This window comes from Condylura cristata, unplaced genomic scaffold (assembly GCF_000260355.1).
Source record: "Condylura cristata isolate star-nosed mole 26May11 unplaced genomic scaffold, ConCri1.0 scaffold00005, whole genome shotgun sequence".
Taxonomy (NCBI): domain Eukaryota; kingdom Metazoa; phylum Chordata; class Mammalia; order Eulipotyphla; family Talpidae; genus Condylura; species Condylura cristata.
Window position 1 is genome coordinate 35,650,205 of NW_004567106.1, and position 27,089 is coordinate 35,677,293.

The following is a 27,089-nucleotide window of genomic DNA, read 5'->3' on the forward strand; positions in this document are numbered from 1 at the left end:
TGGTGATGGGAACCCTGCGGGGATTACAATCGAGATGGAAAAAATAAAATGTGCAAAATGATGTAAAAAAAAATATGTATGTGAAGCTTTCTGTAGAGGGGGTAGGTAAGTGATTTTCCTTAGGTAGAGATGTGAGAATAAAGCATTTCAAGCAAAGGCAAATTTCATGAAGAAATAATTTAGAAAAATATAAAACATTTCTAGGAACTAAAAAGCCATGCAATGTGGGAGGAATGTAGGGAATTCGGAAAACAAAGGCTTGATGCTACCTGACTGAGTAGTATAGGGCAATAGAAACTAAATCAATGTACTGGCATAAAATAGTCACATGGATCAGTGGAGCAGAATAAAAAATAACAGAAGTTTATCCACATACATATAAATACTTAAATCATAATAAAGGATTAATATATAAGATTTATAATGAACATCTTCAGTTTAATAAGAAACCCAAGCAATCCAATAATTAGTGGGCAACAGGTCTGAACAGACAATTCAACAATGATAATATACATAAAATCAATAAATACATGGATAAATGCTCATCATGGCTATTAAGGTTGATTTAATTAATTCAACTTAATAAAACCACAATGAGATCTGATGTCACCCATTTGAGAATGGCATAGATTAAAAAGATAGCAACTTGGGGTACCCCTGGTGGTACAGGGGTTATGTTGCAACACTATGAATCAGTCTGCAGCCACTGCAGAATTAGTTCAGTCCCTGGCCAGTGGGGAGACCTGCATGGTGTAGCAGACCTCCCCTGTTTTCACCTGCTGCTCCTCTCAACAGTGTGTTTCAGTGGATCCTCCTGCTCTGTCCCAGCTTTGTCTCTGGTGGATTCTCTCACTCACTGTATCTTTGGCCTACACCCCAGCTCTTACGTGCATAAATAAATAATTAAAAAAAAAGATTTTTAACAAGTGTTAAAAGAGGAATCCTAATACACTGTTGGTGGGAAACTGGTGCAGCCACTTCCAAAAGTGACCTGGGTTTATGTTAGTATATAAGTTGAAATACTATATGATCCAAAAATCCCACTATTGGGTATATATCCAAAAAACATGAAATTATCAAATAAAAAACTTATATGTTCTGTACTGTTTACTGTAGCATTATTTATAATGACTAAAATATGGAGATAATCTAATTGCCCATTTGTTGAGGAATGAATCAAAAAAATGTACAACCATATAACAAATACTATTCTGCCATTTGAAAAAATGTTGCCATTTACAACAATATCAAAGGAATTCAAGGAAATTATGTGCTGTAAAGTATGTTAGAATGACAAAGAGAAATATTGAACATTTACATAGCAGGTGATTTGACAAAGCAAAATGTTTATAAAAACTAGTGAATATTTATAAAGTAAGTGATGTTTCTGAGATTAAGGAAAAGGTGGTGGTAGGAAAGGTCAATGGGGGTATCAGGGATAGTGGTTATATCCTGTTATACCAAATTTCAAGAGTAAATATATCAGGAAAAATCCAGATGTTAAAGTTGTTATAATAATAAAAATACTTTTAGATAAGTTTGAGGTCACATAAAGTTTTTTTCAGTTGAATGGAAGCATAACAGGATACAGTGGTAAATCTACCTAGGTAAAGAACTGTGGAAGAGGGAGAGGAAAATGGTGAAAATTTTCACAAATTAAAAAAGCACAAATAGATATTACAAAATTTCAGTATGAATCCTAGACTAGAAATTTGGTAGTTCAATAAATGCATACTGATATGTTTTCCCTAATAGCAAAGTAATAACTAAGAATTATTTGCTTAAGTAATTATTTGGGATAAGAATGAATTAAAAACATGTGCTGCTATTTTGAACTGTCAGTATTTATATGAGGTTGACAAAAATGAAAGGCTATTAAGAGCACCATATTCAGAATGCATTCTGAGGATATGGAAAATACTAACATTCAAATATTCACATGGAAAAGTCATAATATGAATAACTAATTATTTTGAAGTAACTATATGACATATGGACTATGTCATTATATTTCTTATGCTGGGGAGAAAGAAATAAAATGGTTTTCTCTCTCTCCCACAGTATCTTTAAATTCCCAAAGCATTTTGCTATTCATCCCTCCCTCTAGGTTTTCATTTTAGGAAGAGTTGGAAGGTGGGAAGAAAGCTTTGAAAGGCACAGTCAGAATTAAATTGAAGAAAAAAGAATATCTTCCCTTATTTCTCATTTTCTTGCTTTCCCTTACTACCACTGCTCAACTGTATTTAGAAGACCTAAACCCAAAGAGATCAAAGATCCCCAGGTGCCTGCATGGAGCAACACAATTAAAATAGTATCAGAAAGTGGATTTAAACTCAACTTTGAAGATAGAAACAGAAATGTTTGAGGTGAAGACCAGGGCAACTTAAAATGATCCAAAATAACATAACAGAATTGTCTCCTGCAGAGAAAGTTCTTTATATATCTGGGCCAGAAGTTTACTTCTATTATTTAATGCTATCTCTGTCAATTATTAGTTAACTATCCTTGGGCAAGTTAGTTCACACAAGTAAGTTTCATCATTCATAGGGTTCTGATGACTTAATCTATGTACATCGATTTTTTCTCCTTAGATTTTTTAAAAATAAAGCAGAAAATTCACAACTACAATATAGTGGACATTTTTTCCTTAGCCATTTAAGTGTTACTGAAATCCATCACCACCGCTGAATATGTCGGTGTGCATTTTCTACAGTGACATTTTCTTATATATCATCAGCAATCCATTTCTATAATCTAACCCACAGATCTCGTTCAGATTTCACCAGTTGTTCCAATATGTTATTTATAGAAAAAGAGTAAAGAATATTGTCTCTAGGCTGATAACTCATTTATGCTCTAAGAAGACCATTCTACTACCCTCTCAGGTTGACAGTTACTCAGTGAGGTATATGAAATGAACAATATATCTCATGCTTATGGGTCCACTCTTATATTTCTTTTGCTATTAAGTGAGCTTCCTGATCAGATGCTATGTTGACTGAGCTACCATGCTTATGGATCAGGCAGAGAGCTAATAACTAAAAAGTTTATTATGGGCCCTCCCTAGTGGCGCAGCGGGTTAAAGCACAGCACTGAGAATCTAAAGCCGCTTCCGCATGAGTTCGATTCCCGCCTGCCCCGGAGGTGACCACATGGCGTAGCAGACCTCTCCTGGCCCGCCCGCTGCTGCCCTCAGCAGTGTACTTGGTCGATCTGCCTGTTCTGCTTCCCACTCTGTCTCTGGTGAATCCTCTCACCCTCCACATCTCTGGCCTGTACCCCAGTTCTGTATGCACAAATAAATAAATCTTAAAAAAAAAAAGTTTATTATGGATAGACATCTGTGAAGGAAAAGTGGAAGAAACAAGCCTGGTGGGAGAGTCATCAGATAATGTTACAGAGCAGACAAAGTCTCTGTAAGATTAGTGGGTACTAATGGAGCAAAGATTATTATAGGAGACTTGCATTGTAGACAGTGTTCAGCCTTCATGCCACTAATCTTTTCCATTATTATACAATAAGTGAATAATTATCTACAATATAGCCTTACTTTACAGAGTAAAATAAAAACTAAGTGGTACCTTCCTGGAAACAGAAAAATCAACTTGTAGCTGTTTGCTAGTTCAATATTAAGTAAGACATTTAAATTAAAATTAGAGCATTTAGAAAGAGTCCGGGTAAGACAAATGATTAAAAAGAGGCTGAATATAATCAAATAAATGTGTAGGATATTTTTTGTTGGTCTTTAGATTTTGGAGGAAGTGGTAAGGAATGATCTTATATTGCTTATGATATAGTAAGTGATTTGTCATTGCAATGACTTAGCAATGCCCACCTGCTTAAAATGTAGTCTTCAATAAAAATAACATGCATCCAGCAAGGATCTTTAACAAGAAATTTTTGATCACTTGCTATGAAAGATATTCATCTGATTCTTGAACATAAAAGATAATCAAAGTAGAAATCCATAAACCATCATCATTTCCAGTATAAGCTTCGATTCATTAGTCCATGCTTTGTTGCCACATCTCATTTTAGACTCAGGATACTTGCTGGGAATATCAGTGAAACTATTTGCTTTTGAACGATGATAGAAATATTCTTACCTGATACAACTGCTTGTTGGTTGACTAATCAACAGTGTGGCTAAAACCTAGAAACTTTCTTTAAAATTTCTGTTATCCTTTTTTAAAGAGAATCTTTAGCTTCGGATCAAGACAAACTAGTTTTGAACAAGATCGATCAGAGGAAATTCTTTGCTTTTGGGAAGAAAATATGAAAGTTAACTAGCCTGGTGCTGTACTCAGAGGGTCTTCTGAGTTGGGATGAAACTGCATCACCCCTTGGACATTAGGATCAGCATGAACTACACCAGAAGGAAATGGGGGAGATTCGTGCTTCATTGAACAAAAGGTAGGTAGAGAGAAATACTAGCATAATAGTATTCCTTTGTGCTACCTCTCAGCCAGTACCCTGGGGAGGAGGAACTGAGCTGTGTGGAGGTATATACCCCTGAGAGGAAATGTGTATAGAGAAGCTGAGTTTTCCCAGATGGCAGGGTCCCCAGTGAAAAGAGCAAGTATAGTGTGCCGTGAGGAGCTTCATTCTCCCACCCCTCTGGATTGGTACTGACTTTATGAAGTGACTGAAAGTGGCACGGACTGCAAATGCTCAAGTTTGGAGCTCTGAGGAGGAGGACTGTCAGTGATGCCACAAACATGAGTCAGGTCCCCACCCCTAGCACATTCCCATTAGTAACTGAAGTCGGCAGGCTCCTCCCCCATCCTCTAATCAGCAGCTGCAAGATTAGGTCTCCAGAACTACAAAAGATGGGAAAAGTCAAGAAACAAAACAAAACCCAACCTTATAATAAAATAAAACCACGGGACCACCTGCTGGAAAGCTGTGAGCAGCACAAATTTGTAAGTGACTGCTGCAGATACCATTTAAAAACAGACCATTCAAAATATTAAAGTTAGCATGCTTGAATTCCTTTGAATCACGAGAAAGGGATTTTAAAATTTTGTTGACAGTACAACTTATACAAATATAAGTCAACAGAAACCTATTTCTTTGGGGGAAATACAGCTTTGCAGGGACAATTTATCCTGTGATTACTGGGTAAGAAAAGCTGACCACTGAGGAGGGTAATTCATGTAGTATAAGAGATATATTCTGGGAGAGTTGAGAAATAAGAAAGCCTTCTCTTTTGAGGATCAGTGTTCGTAGAACCTCTATAATGGGCCATGTTAGTCCTGATCAAAGACAATTTCTTAAAGAAGCTCAAGGAGGAGTAAACATTAGGAAAGGAGAAAATTGTCTGATTTTTGAGATCTAAAAGCTCTTGCTGGGTGCATTACACACCTTTTAAGTTATTCAGACTTAAGCCAATTTGTGTATCCCATCCTTCTGAACATAATGATTATTTCAGATATGGGTATATAACCAAATCAGAGCAGTGGTAATTATAGTCCACTCCCTGTGAAAGGTTAAAAAACATCATTTGTGCAGAGTGGCGCAGTATGTTTCACAAATATAAGATCATACCTCTTCTGATGTATGTTACACAACAAAGCCACCAACAAGGCAACAAAGTCCTGCATCACACTGCACAGGGGCTGTTCCAGACCTGCTCTCCATCTTCCCTCTCCTCATTTGGGAGGAAGGGAAACATCTACTTTCTCCTGGATGTTGAAGTCTACCTTATAAGGTTGGCTTTACTGTAGATAGAAACCCATGATTGCCTCCATATACCATCTTTTTAAAAACACATTCATACGGCTGCCATTGGCAGGGAATACCCTGGAGTGTCCTAGGAAGAACAGTAATATGATCCTTAGGGTAATGTGTTTATTAAGCAAGGCTTAATATGAGAGATGGAGAGAAGCAGTCTTTGATGACAGAGATCCATATATTATTAAAACCACTGTGAGTTGGTTTTTCTCTCACATATGATAATGAATTTGACAATTTATTTTCAAAGATGTATATAATCTAGTTTTCTCTGATTTCACTTATATACACATGTTGGTGTGGGAAAGAACATATAAAGTGATTAATCTGAGCTCTTAATCCCCATAAGTAGTTCAGTTCTTATTTCTCCCAAACTCACCTTTTCTTCCCATTTGTTTTTGAGGACTTCCTGAGATTATTGTGTCATTACATCTAATTTATTCTTCTATAAGAACTATTTACCTCCTTTACGTAGAAACCAAGGCAAAATTTTGGCCAATAAAATCTTTTCTGAATAATGAATTATTTTAAAGTAGACCTTAGACTTTTTTTTTTAATTACAGTAAGAGATGACTTATAATCACTTCTTAAATATCCTTAACTTGGAAATATGTCTTTCTTAGATTCTAATGGTGTCAGCAGAGGTTATAAGATGATTTCTGCTGAACAGCATGGAAGTCATTAACAGTTCAGCTTGTTTCAAGTTTTTGGTCAACTCCTACATTCTATTTCCAGTATGTTCACATTTTCCCAGAATAGCTATGAAATCATGTAATTAGCCTCCAAATCAGAATGCTGACACAGCCATTGACATTAAGTACAGAAAAAAACGATCAATTTGTCTTTTTTAGGGAAATGAGTCTGATCTATTAGTATTAGTACTAATATTGTCCTTCTGTCATTGTGATATGAAATGGCTACTGGAAACTGTCCCCACACTGTGTCCACAATGCCTATTCCAAGATGCAATAAACACCTCTATAGTCCAGTATTTTGCACATATACCATGGTGTACTTATCATTGGGCCAAAATAGGTGAATCTAAAGAGTTAGGAAGAGTGCATGAAATGACATAATTAAAGAGAAAAAGTAGCCAGTGGTCAGGTAGATGGCATTTGGAGGCAATCATGGCTTTCTATCTAATAATTTTTAAAATAAGGTAAACAGAGTCAGAAGCAAACCAATAGCAAACTATAGAAGGCTGACTGTAGAACCGAGGAGGAAGGGGAAGATGGAGATCAGGTGTGGAACAGCCCTTCTGGAGTGTGATGCAGGACTTCGTTGCCTTGTTGGTAGCTTTGTTGTGTAACATACATCTGAAGAGGTATGCTCTTATTATTTGTGAAGTGTACTGTGTTGTGAACTAATGTTACCCCTTCCCCTCAAATCAAAAGATAAACAGTAACTTGGGAAAATATTTGCAACATATGATGAAATGTAAAGTAATCTTTAAAAAACAATTTTCAGCAAGACACACAAATTTGAAAATGGGAAAATATCATAAAAGAAAAATGGTCATTAATGAACATTTTTTTAAAGTTACAAAACAACCCTTGAAGCTATTAATAATCTCTTCCCATGCATGTCCCTCTGGGTATCAGTTTGGGACCTGGGTGTGGGTCTGTGCCCTTGTTTACTGCCAGTGAGTGTGTTAGGAGACACTGCCAATAGCATGGATAAGTCAGAATACAAGTATATCACAGCCCTATGTTGGGGAGACATGCGGAAACTGAAGCCGATCTACTACCATCAATTGCCACTCGTTAAAAGGGTTCTGTTCCTCAGTTCCCACCTGTCTCATGCATATACAGATTTTACAATGGGATGTAACCATATACACATAATATTTAAAGTTTGCACATAAGTTTTTGAATTATTTATTCAAGAGATTTTAGGTACGGCTGCATGAATATTTTGAGTCTTATTAATCTGGTTTGTAATTCTTCTTGCAAGAAAAAGGGGTTGGCATAAGGTGGGAAAAGTGGTGGGTGTATTTCTATATCTGGATTAAGTTTAAAATGATGTTTTTCAAGTAGGAATACTGTTTAAGTAATATTAGTATAAAAGTATGGAATACTGAAATCCACTTCCGTATATGTACTTTCTCATTTGTCTTTTTGATTTGATAATATGTGTGTGTGTATATCTGTATCTATATCTATATCTGTATCTGTATCTATATCTATATATCTATATCTATCTACCTATTTATCTATATATATCTCAGTAGTATTATGATATTCCGATCTCTCTTGGGCATTTTTATAAGCCGATGACTAAGTTTCCAAGAGACGCTAGGAACTTCAGAAAGAAGATGACTAAGTTCCCCACTTACCAGCCAGGACAGTATCTCAGGATTATAGGTGAAACTAGTTTGTGAGACTTTTTCCCCTCTGGTGTTCTTGTATCCTAGGGCTTAGTTTGGGAAGTTTTAACAGTAATTGGTGTATTATTGAATTTCGAGGATGTAATGAAATGTGGACAGGTTCTTAACCTATGTGTGTAACTTTGTCTGCTTTTGAGTTGGACTCAATGATCTCATTACTTATTGTCATGATGCTGGTATGCTGTATGGCATAGGTGTTCCAGTCTGCCAGACCAACTGCCAGACTCTTGTCTATTTTCCTGTTATATTCCCAAAGATTCTAAAAGTACCTGTTACTTAGGGAGAAAGGGTAGGCTCTGCTAGTGTAGACTGTAAGCATTTGCTTATTTTTTTTAAAGATTATTTATTTATACAAGCACTGGGGTATAGGCTAGAAGTACAGGGGTGAGAGGATTCACCAGGGAGCAGAACAGGGAGATCTACAGAAATACGCTGCTGAGGGGAGCAGTGAGCGGGTCAGGAGAGGTCTGCCACACCATGTGGGTCACATCCCTGTCTGGAGATCCAACTTTGTGCTGCAGTGGCTGCAGATCACTTCATAGTGCTGTGCTTTAATCCATTGTGCCACCAGACAGGGCATAATGAATTAATGGATTAATAGAAATGGATTTTCTATTAGAGAAAAAAATTACCATTATTTCACCCAGCTATTTGCTGTAATTTTTTAAAATAGCATTTGCTTATTAAATGATGACATCATGTTTTATCCTTTCAAAAATAGCAAGACAAAACATTTTTCTCCAAAAAATGCAGATATTGTTACTAGTAATTTGTAAGTTACTGGTTACTTTGCTTGCTGCCCATGGGACAGTGGTACAATCTGAAATTTCAGCTCTTACTCCCATAATTACAGATATTTATATTTATTCTTCATCTCAATTTGTTTGCTGGTCTTTCTACAAATCTTAAAAAATGAATCATACTGGGCCCTTCCTGGTGGTGCAACTGGTTAAAGCACAGCACTGAGAAGCCAAAGCCATTTCCGCATAAGTTCAATTCCTGCCTGTCCAGAGGAGATCCACATGGCGTGGCAGACCTCTCCTGACCTGCCCGCTGCTCCCCTCAGCAGTGTACTTCGTCGATCTGCCTGTTCTGCTCCCCACTCTGTTTCTGGTGAAGCCTCTTGCCGCCCCTGTACCTCTGGCCTATACCCCAGTTCTGTATGCAAAAATAAATAAATCTTTAAAAAAAAATGAATCATACTGCAGCACAGTTTGAGATCTCTCAAGCTTTACATTTCTTTCTTCCATTCCTCTTTCCCCCTTTTATTCAATCTTGGAAAGTTATTTAATACTCTAGCTACTTGCCCCTTTAATTATCATGAGTAATAGAGGCACAAGTTTTGTTGTTGTCTGTTGCACATCATTAAGTGGCTTCATTAAAACATTAAATTATATCAGGGTGAAAACATTTGTGAGTTCTGTTCATTTGTAAGCCATCCTTGCAAAGTTTTTGTGATCAACCATCTGTGCAAAGATCTTGATGAGGGAAGAGAAGAAAAGCCTATAGATTGTAAAATGTAAAAACACAATTGAGAAACTCCATAGTAATTGCTGGCTCACAATTAAATTATGGCTTATACTAAAAAAAAAAAAAAAAACAAACCTGTTCACACTTACTATATGCTAGTTCCCTATTTAAAAAAAAAATTACTTAATGTATATAAGAACTGGGGTGTAGGCCAGAAGTGCAGGGGGTGAGAGGATTCACTAGAGACAGAGCAGGGAACAGAACAGGCAGACTGACTGAAGTACACTGTTGAAGGGAGCAGCTGAGAGACAGGAGAGGTCTGCTGTGCCACGTGGGTCATCTCCCTGGTGGCTAGGGATTGAACTCTTGCTGCAGTGGTTGGTAATAGCTATCTTTAGTGCTATCTTTAACCCCTCTGTGACAAGGGAGGCCTCATGCCAGTTTCCTACCTGAGAGCATGCATGTTAATAACATCTTATTAGGATGATTCCTTCTTATTCTCAAAAAGGTCCCTGGAGGAAATTTTACATTCTTATGCCACCCTTAGTGTTCCTACTTTAAAAAATCCTAGGTGAGAACTGAGCACTGCCAAATTTTAACAGCTGATCAGGTGATTATAATACACCTAGACCTATAAATTCCTGGGAACATATTTGCAATTCCTATTTGAAATGCTTAGAGCTGAGTGTTTCATAATCAAAATTTCTTCCCATTTTCTACTTTTAGAAAAGCAAAATGGTACAGATACTGTTAATATGAAATGCTCTCTTGTGGACCTGGGCCTTTACTATCGATGAAATGCATAAATATTTTGTCAGTGCCATACATAAACATTCACGCTAAGTAGAAACAATAAAGAGCATAAGTAGCTTTATGTTCGCTAAGATCAAGTTTTACAGCCAAAAAATTTTTGGCATAAGATGTCAGAAGAAAATCACAGTTTTCAACTTCTAACATATATATTTATTATGGTTCACCAGAAAAACTGAACCAATAGGTTGTATACATGTATATATATGTATGTGTATCTTCCGAGTAAGTTATTCCCTAACAGAGCCAAGTAGACAAAATTTGTATTCAACAAGATTTGCAAGGAATAAGAAGAGAAAAGGGACACACCTTTTCAGAGAATGTTGGAAAGTGGTGATACTAGTAGGGTGAAGGGATAAAAGAAGAGAGGAAGATAGGAATTGTTAGAAGGGAGAAGTGTGGGAAAGCAGGGCTCTGTGCTTGGCCTCCTTTTTACAGAGACCTCCTGGTAGAGTGAGGCCTTTCTCCTATCAGTAGTGCAAAGGAATGCAGTAGTCTATTCTAATCAATTTTACTCTGCTCTGATTTTAGCTGGGATTGTGCAAAATTTATTATCCAGAATTTTTTGTGTAATGTTCCTCAAGTATTTGAGGAGGAGAGAAGAGACTTTTACATAAGGAGAGAAGAGATTTTCATCCTATTTGATTGTTTTACTTCTAGCAAGACCCTTTTATCAGAATGTTTCCAGGGTCTAGCTTTTTTTGGTATTTTGCTTGTTTGGCTCTTCATTGGTATCTCTGAAGATACCTTCTCTGGGCCTCTGTGCTCTGATAACCTAGGCTTGTTTTTGTAGTCCCCTGGCCTAAGCGTGGTATTATTTTATTATCTTTGGGTTATCTCATTGTTTCTATTTTGCTATTTTAGTTCACCAACAGCTGTGTAAACCAGTTCTTTATATAAATATATTTTTAAAGATTTATTTATTTATTCGTATAGAACTGGGGTACAGGCCAGAGATGCGGAGGGTGAGAGGATTCACCAGACAGAGTGGGGAGCAGAACAGGCAGTTCTACGAAGTACACTGCTGAGGGGAGCAGCGGGCAGGTCAGGAGAGGGCTGCCACGCCATGTGGATCTCCTCTGGGGCAGGCGGGGATTGAACTCATGCGGAAGTAGCTTTAGCTTCTTAGTGCTATGCTTTAACCCGCTGCGCCACCAGGGAGGGCCCAACCAGTTCTTTATATTTAACTCCCTCTTGAAAAATTGACTTTGGTGTCTCTTTCATAATTTTAATACGTATTAGTAGAAATGGCTCCAGGAAATATATCCTAAAAGATGGTATCCTAGAATTGCTTCAGTATGTTCTTGGCTTTGAATACACTGCCTCATTCCTTGGTAATAAAAATTGTGTTGCTAATAATCCATGGCATGTTTTGGTGTCATGATTAATTGTTTGCTCAAGCAGGTATTTTGGAAACCAAGTAGCTGTCATACATATCTTTTTTGATTGTAATGAAAATTATATAAACTTTTGATTGTATTCATGAACTTACTGGTGACAAATTCACACCATAAAATTCTTCACTAAAGATACTGTTGAAGAATCAGTTTCTATAGCAACCTTAACAGAACTTATTTTCTGTAGCCATGGAATTAACTTTGCTATAGATCAGTCCAGAACTTAATTATGTGTGGTTCAGAAACACAATACAAGTTGAATTTATAACCTGCCAATCTCTTACTTGAAAGTCTGGGCTTGATTGAAAAGAAGTGGGACTTTGAATGGGTGACATTGTCTGTATGAATTTATACAGTACTGAAAGTCTTGAACCTGAATTTTTTTTGAGCATCTCTTTTCAACAGAATCAGCTCTTTTTATTGCATCAGATAATTCTTTACCTTACTCCAGGGTCCTATAATAAGGCATTTGCCTTAAAAATGAATGCTTAGCTTTGTCAAGACCACCTCTCATGGTTTCTTTAATTCTGGTCAGAACAGGTGCAAGAGGGCCAAAAGAATTGTACAATTTTACTATTAGAAGACATTTGGTAATTTTATGTGGCAATGGATTTTCTGATTGTTAAATTAAGATAGATGAAATATAACATTGGATTAGGATAAATTTATTCAACTATTTCTCAGAGCACCTGTATTTAATATATTAGCTCAAGCAGCTGGAAGAGGCTATAACAGTTTGCTTGGTTAAGTGACAAAAACTTGGACTCCATGGTTATACACATTCAATGAGACTGAAATTTCCGACATCTGGTCATAATACTGAGGAAGAAATTCAAAGGCTCAAAGAGGTGGGAATTTTGAAGTGGATTCATATGCAGCCTCACACTGTAATACTCAAAAGTCTGATACTGCACCTTCCCCTATAATACTAGAGCAGGCACAGAAATTACTCCTTTCTCTAAGGTACTGAGAAATATATTAGTGAGAGGTGTCCCAGCATCCATAAAAACAATTGTGTGACTGGTGGCCGTTCTCTGGAGAGTAGAGATAGTGGTGAGGGCACTATCACTGACATCGTGGGAATGATGGAATTCCAGAAAGGCATAGCAGGATAGCAGGAGTGCTTAGTTACTAGGGATAAGGTGGGAATGCTTTCTGTAATATAATTGGCACCAAGAATAAAGCAGAATCAGAATGCTTTGACTCACTTTACATAAGAGATTGAGTTTCTCCAAACTTAAATTTGTTGGGAGCAGAAGGAGATCACAACCAATATGTCTTGACTTCCAGCCTCAGATTCCTTCATTAAACCTAATAAAGGCCAGATTTTTCTCAGGTGTAATTCAAGACTCAGCTCACTTTGACTCTGTATGTTTATATTCATGCATATTTGTTTTGTGTGTCACATATGACTAATGGGTAGAACATAATAACATAACATGCAAAAGCAAAAATTGTCATTCCTGATAGTAACCTCTGCATGCATGTTTATGCTGCTTTTGAATTGAGTTTAGCAGTTGTAACTTATATTTTATGACCTGCAATGACTAAATTGCTCAGATACTTTATGGAAAAGTTTGCTTACCCTTGTCTAAAAATAAAAGTAGTGCAGATAAAGCTTAATTGCTTGTCATTGGCCCATCTTTTCTGTCACTATAAATTTGGTAATATTGTGTTTATGTTTGGAGGTTTATTTTTAGATTTTTTTTAAAGATTTATTTATTTATTCATACAGAACTGGGGTACAGGCCAGAGATGCGGAGGGTGATAGGATTCACCAGAGACAGAGTGGGGAGCAGAACAGGCAGTTCTACGAAGTACACTGCTGAGGGGAGCAGCGGATGGGTCAGGAGAGGTCTGCCTCGCCATATGGTCACCTCCGGGGCAGGCAGGGTTCGAACTCATGTGGAAGTGGCTTTAGCTTCTTAGTGCTGTGCTTTAACCCGCTGCACCACCAGGGAGGGTCCTGTTTTTAGATTTTAAAAAATCTGTGATTTCTTTGGCTGCTGGGAAAGGTGGGACAGAAGAGAAAGCAGTATCACTGTTTTCTAAAGAAGGTAGTTTACTTGATCTCCCTTTTACAGGTATAGTTTATGTTACATATTTTTGTAAATTAGAAACATTTTTATTGAAGGTAATACTGGTTTACAACACTTAGGTAATTTAGATGTGTAGGAGTGTACCCGCCAGTGTATGTTACCACACCGTAACCACCACCAAAGCACTATTAGGCTTTTCTCATTGGTGTATTTTAAAGAGTATAATTATTAAAGAGGACTTTTTAAAATACTGATACAATGGCATTAGCTCTTGATCATTAATTACTTTCACTTTTTCAGTTGTTAGTATTCATTTTATATATATATATATATATATTTAGTATTCATTGTATTTTTTTCAAAAAAACTCAATAATTTTTAAGGTCTGCTAATTTGTCAAAATTTAATATTATGTACACTTATATATAAAAATATATATAAACATGAAGGTACTGTAAGGTAGGCATGAGTGTTTGTTCTAATAGTAGGGAAAATTGAAGCCCAGTGAAGTAGAAAGACTTATGAAATTGAATGACACATGATTAATTATAGAACTGGAACCAGAAACAGTCTTTGGGCATGCTTTGTTGCTTTATCTTATGCTGACATTTATATAACAGTTTACTGTATTCTTTGGTTGATATCTGTATATTTTATAAAGTCTTATAAACTAGAATTTAAAATTGCTTACTTGAACTCTGAAGAAAAGGTAAGAGAAACATGAAATATTGATTTTGCATCATAGAAAGATATGTATACTTCTCTCACTCTATCATTCATGCTTTCATTCTTTTTTTCTTCCTTTTTAATTTGTATCTCATCAATTTCTAGAAAAGGATTGATGGAAGTTCTCTGGCTGATTCCGAGGAAAGTCATAATGTGTAAAATTATCTTCAAATTTGTAACTACATAGGTTTCTTGCCATCAGATTGTGATGACCCAACAATATTGACAAGAGAAAAAAAAAATCCACGTAAGTAGTATAAGCTTTTGTGCTTAATTTACATGAATGGAAATCATATTACATACCTTTTCTGTAGTCTGGTTTCTTATACATTATGTTCTTAGAATTTATCCATGTTGTATTGTATAGCTGCAGTTCTTTATTTTTTTCTATTATATGTGAAATACCATTGTACGTATAACCACATTTTAAAAATATTTTTAATGCCACAAGGCATATGAATTGCTTACTATTTTTGTTACAGAAAACAAATGCTGGTAAAAACATCCTTTACAAGTGTTTTTGTAGAGGGCATATGTTCTCAAGAGACTAACTGATCAATCTTAGAGCAAAATCAATATTTCATGTTTCTCTTACCTTTTCTTCATAAAAGTTACTAGGATCCTGCTCCACTTCTGTGCCTGTCACCTAGTGTCCATGTCTAGTTTTCATCTTTCATCTTCCATCTCCACTGAGGCATCTTGGTCATCTTTGCATTCAAGATGGGGTTTGATCATGAGATAGCTTAGAAAAATAGGAAACAAATTATGATTGTCATCAAATTGTCAAAGGACTGTTTTATATGAGGGAAGAATGAATTAACATGATTATTGAGAATGTAGTGTAACAATTAAGGAAAAGAAAGTTATTGCCAGCCACTGAAGCATGAGTTAGTACAAAAATGTGTAGGTAAAGGGCGCTCCCTGGTGGCGCAGCGGGTTACAGCACAGCACTAAGAAGCTAAAGCTGCTTCAGCAGGGGTTTGATCCCTGCCCTGGGAGGTGACCCACATGGTGCAGCAGACCTCTCTTGACCCGCCCGCTGCTCCCTTCAGCAGTGTACTTCTTCAGTCGACCTGTTCTGCTCCCCACTCTGTCTCTGGTGAATCCTCTCTCTGGCCTGCACCCCAGCTCTGTATGCATAAATAAATCTTTTTAAAAAATGTGTAGGTAAAACTGCAAGGAATGACTTTATATAATATATACATTTGCCTGGGTCATCAACTATTTTCAGGAAAGGGTTAATGATAAGAGTGTAAAGTCAGATGGGGCCAGAATTCTAGCCCAAACAATTTGAATTTAAATTAGTAGGCAACTGATAGTTGTTAATAGATACATAAACCTCTCAATTTTATACAGTCTAAAATGTGTCTGAGAGACAGAGGGTAAAATCAGCACTTATTCAGTTAAACTTGGCAATGGTAAGAATGGGATGAAATATAGGAACACGAAACAAGTTAATTATTGACATTTTATTTAGGGTTAATGATATGAATAATTTTTTCCTCATGATAGTTTGATGTTTAAATACATCTTTCATTGACTACAAAAAAATTCTTTTTTTAAAACTGCACCCCTCTCCCCTAAAATTTATTTTTCTGGGAAGGTATGAGACCTTATCTTGACATTTCCTTCCACAGTTAAGATTCAAGCCTTGAGTTGTAACTTAAAATCACATAATTTGGGAACTAATACTTCACTCTCATTTGAAAGAAAATTTGCTGGCTTATTCTTGTTCATATAGTTCTGGCCATTTATTTTTAGGTTATGATATGTACCAGAGCATCTCTATAAATTTCTAATGCTACCTCATTTTGTTAATATGAGAATCATTAGATGTCAATCAAAATTTGTGATATTAAAATTCGTGGTCTCCTTTATGAATACCAAGGATCAGAAAATTATCAAAGGAACACTAATAGGCATACCACAAATGGCTAATGTAATTTTTACTTCTAAACAGAGTGAAAAATGAGTGTATGTATTTCGGCATTCTACTACCAAAACCTCATTAGGATTTGGACAGCATGTGGGGAAATGACACAGCTGATATTTTCTCAGGCAAAATACATTAACATTACAAATGAAACTTGGTCCAAATCTATTTCAAAGAGCATTTTCTCTCAGAGGCATAGTTAGCATTGCATTAGTAGTGCAATTGTTAAGCTCTGTTGAATAACTCTGTGTTTTGGAAAAGGAAAGTGACCTTTTGTATCTCTCAGTGGAGTGGTATCCCCACAGACATATTTTAAATAAAACTAATTAGTGCCAGACACCTGATTTACAAAAAACAAAAAGTGGGAAAAGCTTTTTTTTTATTTGCTAAAATACAAATTGTTTTATAATATTAGATTCTCATGTCTTACCTTTGTTTTTTCCTAATGGAACAACTTCATCATCTGTTATAGCTTGAGTTGGGGAATGGAGAACAGAAATATATGGTTGGAAATTCTCAATTTTGTAATATGGACACAACTTTGTTACTTTAGCTACTTAATAATTAGTATAAGTATTGTTTTTCTTCAGTTATGAAAGTTACTTATTTTTCACATTTTTACATATTTGAAAACTGTGTAATTCCTAAAAAGCAATATTGAAAGAATCCTGCCAACATTTCTCTGATTCTTAGTGATTGTTATCTTAGTGATAGTGATAATGCAGTCATGTGCATTAGCACTCATACATTTATAACTTAAGTTCACATCTGTAATGTTGATTTAAATGTTTCAAAAGGATAATATAGAACTGAAAGGAAACTTTTTTTAAAAGCTTTATTTATTTATGCATATAAGAACTGGGGTACTGGCCAGAAGTATGGGGTTGAGAGGTTTTACCATAGAAAAAACAGGGAGCAAAACAGGTGGATTGACTGAAATACACTGCTGAGGGGGAGCAGCAGGTGGGTGGGGGAGAGGTCTGCCATGCCATGTGGGTCGGCTTCCTGGCCAGGGATCAAACTGGTGCAGTGGTGGTTTTGGAGAGCTCCCTAGTGCGGTGTTTTAACTCATTGTACCACCAGGGAGAGCCCAGGAAACATTTTTTACAAAGAAGGACTACTTAATGTCATCAAAAAAGTCAAAGGTCAAGCAGCCAAATCCTTTGTATATAATTCGGTACCTCAAACCAGGAAAAATTATATGACAGATTCCTGGTCTTAAAGGATTATTAGTCGGTTGCTAAGTATCAATCTATCAAAAGCTTTTGTATGACTTTTAGGAGAAGGGAATTCACTTACTGTGGTAGGTAATTCAGAGCTTCAGCTTAACCAAATAGGAAATGCAAACAAACCCTAAAATTGTACTGTCAGTGATGTTCCTGTGGTGATCACAAACTTGTATCGTAAAAAACATGGATTGACCAAAATCAACTCAGGAGATAGAACTGGGAGACACTGGAACTCAAATTTCATTTTGATGATGCAGAAATTACTCTATCTTTAACTTACTTTATATGAATATAATATTCTTCTTTGATAGGATTATTAAGTTTGAGCTGAAATGAGAAATCCAAATTGCAGTAGAACACTTAACAAACTTGTTGTATTTTAGTAGACAAAATGGAGAAATACAATGTAGATTTGTGTATTTGCAGTTGAATAATTGTGCTGATATTGTCAGCACAATGAGAGAATTGACAGCATCTGGAGAGAGGTTTCTAGTGGCTAGGAGATGACTCTTTCCTAAACCTTACATGTAGTGTCATTGCTGTTCCCTCATAAGATTTGCATTTATAAAAAAAGTAGGAGGGATAAAAATTACATTAAATGATCAAATGAGTATATTTAAACCTCTGACCAAGTAGAGTGTTGGACTAACATACTGATTTTGAAGGGATAAATACAAAATCCTGAACCTGAGCAAATCAACTAAACTTGCTCAGATAAGCTAGTTTTTAAAATTCTAACCATTTTGCTGTATTTTTCTGAGTCTCAGTTTCACTGTGTGTGAAATGGAAATAAAAATAGTAACAGTTTGAAATAAAGGCTGGCATAGTGTGGGTACACAGTAAATACACAACAGGTGTTAGACTCTACTTTTCCAGAAATCCTGGGATAAAATCCAAATCCTGCCAATATACTTGACTTAGGTAAGGTTCTTATTCATTTTAAGTCTGATTTTCCTCATTTGAAAATGAGGATAAAAGTAATACTTCATAGGTGCCTGTTGTAAGGATTAAATGAGATGATTCATATGAAACCCTCTTGTATATGAATATGATACACAATGAATTCAACTATTAGCATGACTTCCAGAAAAATATACCTATGTATTAAACTGCAAAAGCATAGTCTCTCTAGCATAAGGAAAACTGTATTTCTAGTCATTATAAACTAATTTATACTATTCAGTTTAAATGCACTTTTAAGAAAAATATTGGAAAATCAAGGTGAAAATATAATTAAATCATGAAAAATATTGGGAGAAACTGCAGATGTTTATCCTGGAGAAGAGAAAGTTATGATACTAGGAAACTGACCTAAGAACCAACACTGAAAGAGGAATGTGGTTTGCTCTGTGTGGAGTCTGGAGTTAGAAATATCCTAAGAGGAAACAGGCTTTTTGCTTCCCTGAAAAAAGACTTTCTTACTGTGAGAGCTGTACAAAGGTCGGATGACTGTCTAGGAAGGTAGTGATTTCTCAGACACAGACTTTTCCCCCCCAAATGTCTGCAAAGTCATTTGAGGGAGAATTGCAGAGAGGATTCAGGGATTTGAGATGGGATTTGGCTTAGTGATCTTTAAAGGCCAATCCTTTTCTGAGTTTTTGTGTTTCTGCAGCTGTTGGCTGCCTTACACTGCTTAACATTTAAAACGTTTTTAAAAACCTGCATCCAGTCACTTACTCTTTTCTTTCAGATTATTTGACTGCAGCATCTCACATGAAAAATTGCTTATCTCTGACCTTTAAGGGCGAAAAGTTATTTCCTTCACTGCTTTTATCTGAGTTGAAATGCTTTTTCTGGGTAAACGGATTTGCACAAACAGTGTGTACCAATAGTACTTGCATTTCTTTTAAAATAGGGAAGTTGATAAAATAGTTATAAAATTGTAGAGTCATATAATTTCCGATGGCTCAGCTTTAATAGTCAGTCATTTTCCTGTCCCAAGTAATGCTAATATTAGTTAATAGACATGCAAGTATTGGATGCATATATGATTCACAAACAAGTTTGCTATTGGAGGGCTTTCTTTGAACAGTGTGCATCATAGGAAATTTTTGTATTGACATTTACTGCCTCATTCAGCATAATGTCCTGCTTCAAACTGGTTTAAATTTTGTTTGATTTTTTAGTTCATGCTTCCCAGTATTAGAGTTTGTTATCTGATAAACACAAAGAAAGACTCAAGGACCCTTTGCTGTTATACTGCTTAACATATAACTCACCAATGGTTATCAAGGACAGTGAGGAAGGCAAACTCCTCCACTGGGTACAAACATAGGATCAATTTTACTTGAAGGTGACATGATGTCAATTCTGTACCAGTTCTTGGGCAGGAGTTGGATTAGCGGTTTGTTAAAAGGAGACCTGCTTCACTATGTGAGTCAAGCTGTTGAATGAGCTCAAAATATGAGAATATTAATGTCCCATGTGAATTTTTTTCACCAAATATTCTGTATCAAAGTGAATTAGAAGGCCACCGTCTGGATAACCTTTTTCCCCAGTGAACTCATTGTATCAGTGAGCTCATAAACAATGTCCATTGTGGCAAAGATGAAGAGTACATACGCCTCAATTTAAAAATGGATTGACGCTCTCTAAGGCTGACTTGGCACTCCTCTCTTGACTGAGTGCTTGACCTGCCAGCATAGAGACCAGCAGTAAGTCCTTGATATTGCATGACATAATGAAGGGACCAACTGACATCCTGCCTGATTATATTAACTTTCTTCATTATGAAGTGAACATTGTATAGCTCTTTCTGTAATGAATACTGCCCTGGATATGGTTTGTCTTCCTGGGCCAAAAGAGAGGTCTGCTACTCTGTTCAACTAAAGAATACCTTATTTACATGATGCCTTTTTACATCTTGTTTTTTTTACACAATATTGCCTTTAATAAATGTTAAGAAACTTGTTTTACAGCAAAATAATTAGGGCTAGTGGTTTTGGGGTTCATTGGTATTTCCACAAACTCAACATTCAGATACTCCTGGCTGGTGGTATAGCAGAATGATCCAAGGAATCTATTTACTATGACAGCTGGGAATAACACATTTTGACATTAAGTTAAATAGGGGTTAGAGGTGTCCTTCAGGATAAAACATATTCTCTGAAATAGTGATTAATATATGATACTTTTCTCCAAAGTCAGGACATATTAATCAAGGAACTTAAGAAAATTGAGGGTGGCATTTCTCATTATTATACTGAATGACAAATATACTTTGCTTCCCAAGTCTGTTACTTTAGATTGTGCTAATTGGGAGGTCTTAGTCACTGGAGAAATATTTCACCAGGAAAGACAATTCAACTGGAAATTAAGACATTGCAACTTACATTGGAGTTCCTCCCGACAGTAGTCCAAAAAAAAAAAAAAAAATAATATGATGGTTAATGATTGTACTCTATGATGGAGCACAATGATTCCTCTTTGTATTGTAACATTAAGACAAGTTAATGGGCAACAATAGTGACCCTACAGAATTCAGACCTCTGATGTTCAGTCATCAGGAATTAAGCTATGGCTTTCTCCACTTAAGAACTGTAACCAGCTAAAATGCTGCCTAAACACATCAGAAACTCAGAAGAAAGTTGTCAGTACCAAAAAATAATCTCAGAAGCAATTACAGAAATAAAAATTACTATCCCTGTTCATATTTTTCTTCTATGTATATAATATTAATTAACAAATTAATATTTTTCCTTGTTTGCCTACTTTTCCAAAATTGATAAATTTTTAGTATTTAAAGAAACTAGTGTATTGGCAGTTTTAGTGGTGATAACTTTAGTATTCATTGGATTACTTTAAAATTTTTTAATTTTTAAATTAAGGTACAGTAAAAGTAACTTTTTGGTGCACATTCTATGAACTTTAATGCATCTATAGATTTGCATAACCATCATTTTAATCAGAAAAAAACATTTTTATCACTCTCTCATGTCTTCCATGGGTTATCATTTTGTAGCCACACATCCCATCAATCCCCCTAACCCCGTACAACCTTTGATTTGATTTCTTTAACAATAGTTTGCCTTTTTGAGCATGCCATAGAAGAGGCATACACACAGTTTGTACCGTTTGGAAATGGGTTTCTTTCCCTTAATGTATTGCCTTCTAGAATTAACCAAGTTACAGTGTCAATAGTTTATTCCTTTACATGGCTGAATAGCTATTCCCTGTTTTTTAATATAGGGTTGATTGCTGATAATTACATTTATAATTTATATTATAGATTTCAAGATATGAAGATGGGATTGTCACTGGGCTAAGAAGAGAAATGAACATTACCTAGAGGTGTAAGTTTTAAGGCAGGAATGAATATTTATATTGAATAGCAAGAATGTGGACCATTGCAGAAATTGTAGTTTTATCCATTAAACCTAATCTGTCCCATTTTCCTGAACTAACGAGGTGAGATAGCTTAAACATCTCCAAGACTTCTGTGTAGCTGGATTCTACTTTAAAATTAGGTTTTGTCAAAAAAATGTACTCACATGAGAGACCTGCAAGGAGTAAGTGAGCAATGTGACAGGGCAGCTGCCTGAGAGTAGATTAATTCTTATGGATGAGATGGCAACCAGGGCATTGGGTTCTTTTGCTCTAATAGGCATAGAGGTTTGACCTTCTTGTCCTTAACATCACATGTTCTGGGTGGTATGTGAAAGGTGTAGTAGAGTTTCTGCTATAATAGTCCTGTGTTTTACCTGGCTACATAGACTCAAGCTTTGTTCACTGGCTTTTCCAGAAATTCTGTAAGGAACTCTACACTGTGGAATGAATTTATTTCTTCTTAAATCAGATAAAATTGATTCTACTGTTTTCAACTTGTTCTTTATTTCTCAAATTGAGAATTTGGGGATTCTCACCAAATTTTAAAAGCTTAAATTAATTGCTGTGTGTCTGAACTATTTCGTATTAATAATGAAAAATTAATGGCACTTATTTATGTTGATCTCATAATGCATTCATTCAAGCAACCCATATTTGCCAAGCTCATATACTGGATCTGGAAATAGAGAAATGCAAAGTGAAATCAAAACCAAATTTCATGAACTGTTCATTTTATTGAGGAGAAATAGATAATAAGTAAAATATGTAGCATATAAGATGATGACTGTGTTAAGTACTAAAATGATTTAGGTAAGGGATATAGAAGTAAAAAAAGATTTTAGAAAGGGTTTCCAGGAAACCCTTAATGGGAAAATGACCTATGAGTAAAGACCTAAAGAAGAAGGAGCATTTTGGGCAGAGGGAACAACCAATATGAAGACTCTGCGGTAGAATCAGGACAGGTCAGTTAAAGGAATCAGTAATTCACTTGGCATGCTCAAACAAGGGACCTTGGAACATAGTCAAGTGCCAACAAAGGCTCTAACATTTTTTTTTAAAGATTTATTTATTTGTGCATACAGAACCTAGGGTATAGGCCACAGGTGCAAGGGTGGTGAGAGGATTCACCAGAGACAGAGTGGGGAGCAGAACAGGCAGATCATCGGAGGTGCACTGCTGAGGGGAGCAGCTGGCGGGCCAGGAGAGGTCTGCCATGCCATGTGGGTCACCTCCAGGGTGGGAATCGAACTCATGTGGAAGTGGCTTTAGCTTCTTAGTGCTGTGCTTTAACCTGCTGCACCACCAGGGAGGGCCCAGGCTCTAACATTTTATACGAAAGTTTCATGTACAAGTAATCTAAAAATGTGGATCTGTGCATTAACAAAATGCAAAGACAAAAATTGTAAATTTCTCAGAGAATATTCTTGATCTCCTAAGAAAACATAGGAGGTACATCCCTGCTCTAGGAGGATTTTGGACTCCAGTAGAGAAATACTTTGTAAATAATTTAAGAACTGGACATTTGTAAAGAGCTATAAATATCCCAGTAGGAATGACAATGTTTTAGTTAGAGGAACTGATTATGTATATAAATCATTGCTTACCCAGTATTTTTTTTTTATTATAGTTCCAATTTAGGGAGATATAAACTGAAGTCAAGGGAGATTAGGTAATATTCACACAGCCAAAATCATACAAAATATAAGTTGTAGTTCCTATGTGAAATGCAGGTTGATAGATTTCACATTTTTCTTTGAATATTTCCACAGCCTCTCAAAGTAGGTTTAGTTTTATATCCAAGTGGAGAGTTTTCTCCTTTACCTCAAAAAGTTTTGTTTTCATTCTTGAAAGAAATGGAGAGCAAGAGAGATATATCCCACTGTTAAGAGGCTTTCATGATCTTAGACAGTAAATCAAGGTACCTCAATTTAGCCTTTCCTGTGACCTATTTTCCATTTTTTGAATTATCTTTCTTTTTCCTTTTAAAAGCCTGTCCATTTGGCCCTCCCTGGTGGCGCAGCGGGTTAAAGCACAGCACTGAGAAGCTGAAGCCACTTTCGCATGAGTTCGATTCCCGCCTGTCCCGGAGGTGACCACATGGTGTGGCAGACCTCTCCTGGCCCGCCCGCTGCTCCTCTCAGCAGTGTACTTTGATGATCTGCCTGTTCTGCTCCCCACTCTGTCTCTGGTGAAGCCTCTCACCACCCCTGAGCCTCTGGCCTGTACCCCAGTTCTGTATGCACAAATAAAAATATAAAAAAAAAAAATTAAAAAAAAAAAGCCTGTCCATTTATTCTCCCTATTTCCCCACTACTCTTCCCTACAAGTATTTTAAAATGTGGTGATCAATTTGATGTATAACAGCATTGTTAGCTTACTTGATAGTAAAATAACATTGTTAATATAGTTTAGTTTTCTGGTTAAAAAAAATATATATATTTTTCTGTTGATAATTTGCATATTTTGAAAAATATTAGAAAGTAGAAAAACAATTAGCCTTATATTTCCTAGAAAACATCATTATTAATCATTTTTTCTAAACTTTCAGTCTTTTAAATAAACTAGTTAAGATCATATTCGGTGTAATAACTTAAATTATTAAATATTTTTAAAATATAGGAAAGCAAGGAAGGTTAAAAAAAAAAACAAAAAACAAACAAAAACCAAACAAAGTGGGTGAGTCCAACAACCAGATTACCTGTGTTTGAAACCTCATACTTGAACTTGCTGAAGAACTTGTACCTTTCTTTCCTCTTCTGTAAAATGGGGATAATAAGAGTACATACTACATAGGATTATTTTGAGGGGTAAATGAAGTCCTTTTCTTTTTTAAATCTTTTTTGTGAACATTGTTGGCATATACTAAATGCTCATTAAGTACTGAGCCAATACTCATATTAAACCAGTGTTACATTTTATCATGTTTGCTTTAGATATTTCTTCCCCTCTTTCCTCCTCCTTTCTTCTTAGAAATAAAGGGCTGGAGGCCCTCCCTGGTGGCGCAACAGGTTAGGATGCAGCACTGCAAGCCAGCAGCAGCTGCTTCAGTGTGAGTTCAATCCCCAGCTCCAGAGGCGATCCACATGGTGTGACAGACCTCTTCTGACCCATCCGCTGCTGCCCTCAGCAGTGTACTTCCTTGATCTGCCTGTTCTGCTCTCCACTCTGTCCTCTCACTGGCCCTGCACCTCTAGCCTGTACCCCAGTTCTGCATGCATAAATAAATAAATCTTAAACACTTCAAAAATCTGTATGCATAAATAAATAAATCTTAAAAACTTAAAAAAAAAAAGAAATAAAGGTTTGGAGATGTGATATCCCGTTTATACCCCTTCCCAATTCCATTCTTCTTTTTCATTCATCATTATCCTGAAATAACTCATAATCTTGTTCATGTTTTATTCTTTTAATATGTTTAGTGGAGCTACTGTGTATACATTTGTGTCATCATTTTCCCATTTTATTGAAAGCATTTTCATAACATCTTTCGCCTTGTTAGGTATTTTTTATAAAAAATTATTTCTGTTGGGAGAATGTACTATAGAATGTTATTTTTTATTTAAATATTTCCCTAGAATTAGTTATTTGGGTTTCATTTATATTCTTTTACAAATAGCAATTAGTGAGCATGTTTTTACATTTTTAATCTATCCTTGATGACTTCTTCAGGTAAGATTGATATGAACCAAAGAACACAAATACTGTAATTCATAATGATTACAAAAATATTGTTTGATAATTATGGAAAAATTAAAAGCAAATCTGTGAAAATAAAGAGGGAATACCTATATGTAACCATTAAAAGACAATTACTATTAATATACTTATTTCAATCATAGTCTTTCCATAAAGACTTTCCACTTCACGCACATATATTCTCTTATACTTGGGAATATGCCGTTAGCTAATATTTGTTTCCTACTTTTTGACATGAACATTTATGATCACATTTCCTCAGTTCATTTAGTATTCTCTGGAAAACATAATTTTCAATGTCTATACAATCCTAGTATGTGAAGTGTGTAATTCATTTAGCTAGTCCCCTCTGTTGGTGCATTTAGGTTATTTTGACTATATTAGACATTAATAAGTGTTCTTTCACCGGGATTTTGTGCTCTTTATTAGTTTCTGAAGTGAGAGTCCTTTAAAAATTACTGGATAAGGCCCTCTCTGGTGGCGCAGCGGGTTAAAGCACAGCACTGAGAAGCTGAAGCCACTTTCGCATGAGTTCGATTCCCGCCTGCCCCGGAGGTGACCACATGGTGTGGCAGACCTCTCCTGGCCCGCCCGCTGCTCCTCTCAGCAGTGTACTTTGATGATCTGCCTGTTCTGCTCCCCACTCTGTCTCTGGTGAAGCCTCTCACCACCCCTGAGCCTCTGGCCTGTACCCCAGTTCTGTATGCACAAATAAATAAATCTTAAAAAAAAAAATTACTGGATAAAAGTATAAAAATATTGGAGGGATTTAATAGATATTGTCAAATTGCTTTACAGTAATACCCTTTTGCATGAGTGTATAATCTGCAACACATATCTCTTGCGATTGTCTTTTTTTGATTAGGTACAGAAAATGCTTTCCTATCAGGTTTTCATTTTGACTGTTTAAAGTGAATTTTTAGAAAATATGCTACTTGAATCTATATGTACTTTTTTTTTGTACTTTTTCTTGCTTAGGTAATGTAAAAATATTGGGTTTATTAATACCACAACCTGCATTAAATTAAAAAAATATAATAAATCTATGATTGTATCATTGCTTTGGCTTTGTTATGACTTTATTGATAAAGTTTGGTTCAGCTTTCTGATACACAGTGCACAAAATAAAATAGAAAATTGGTGGCAGTCTAGAGACGTTAGCCTGTAGTCACATAATAGTTGAGCTCCCATCTCAAAAAATTGTTAGAAATTTTGTGTTAAAGTATTTTTTTTTAAATATTTATGTGTGCATATAGAACTGGGGTACAGGCCAGAGGCTCAGGGGCGGTGAGAGGCTTCACCAGAGACTGATGTATAACAGCATTGTTAGCTTACTTGATAGTA

General features: G+C 35.9%; 1 protein-coding gene across 4 annotated transcripts in view; it reads left to right on the forward strand.

Moving 5' to 3' along the window:
• The window catches only part of KIAA1324L (KIAA1324-like ortholog), a 190,623-nt gene that overhangs the window by 18,636 nt on the left and 144,898 nt on the right, over positions 1 to 27,089 (forward strand). For 3 of the 4 annotated variants that reach the window (XM_012720964.1, XM_012720963.1, XM_012720966.1), the window contains 2 exons: positions 4,195 to 4,413; positions 14,667 to 14,808. The gene's annotated coding sequence lies outside the window, so the exon portion shown is untranslated. The remainder of the gene's footprint in view (positions 1 to 4,194; positions 4,414 to 14,666; positions 14,809 to 27,089) is intronic. The other variant, XM_012720965.1, reaches the window with a different exon arrangement.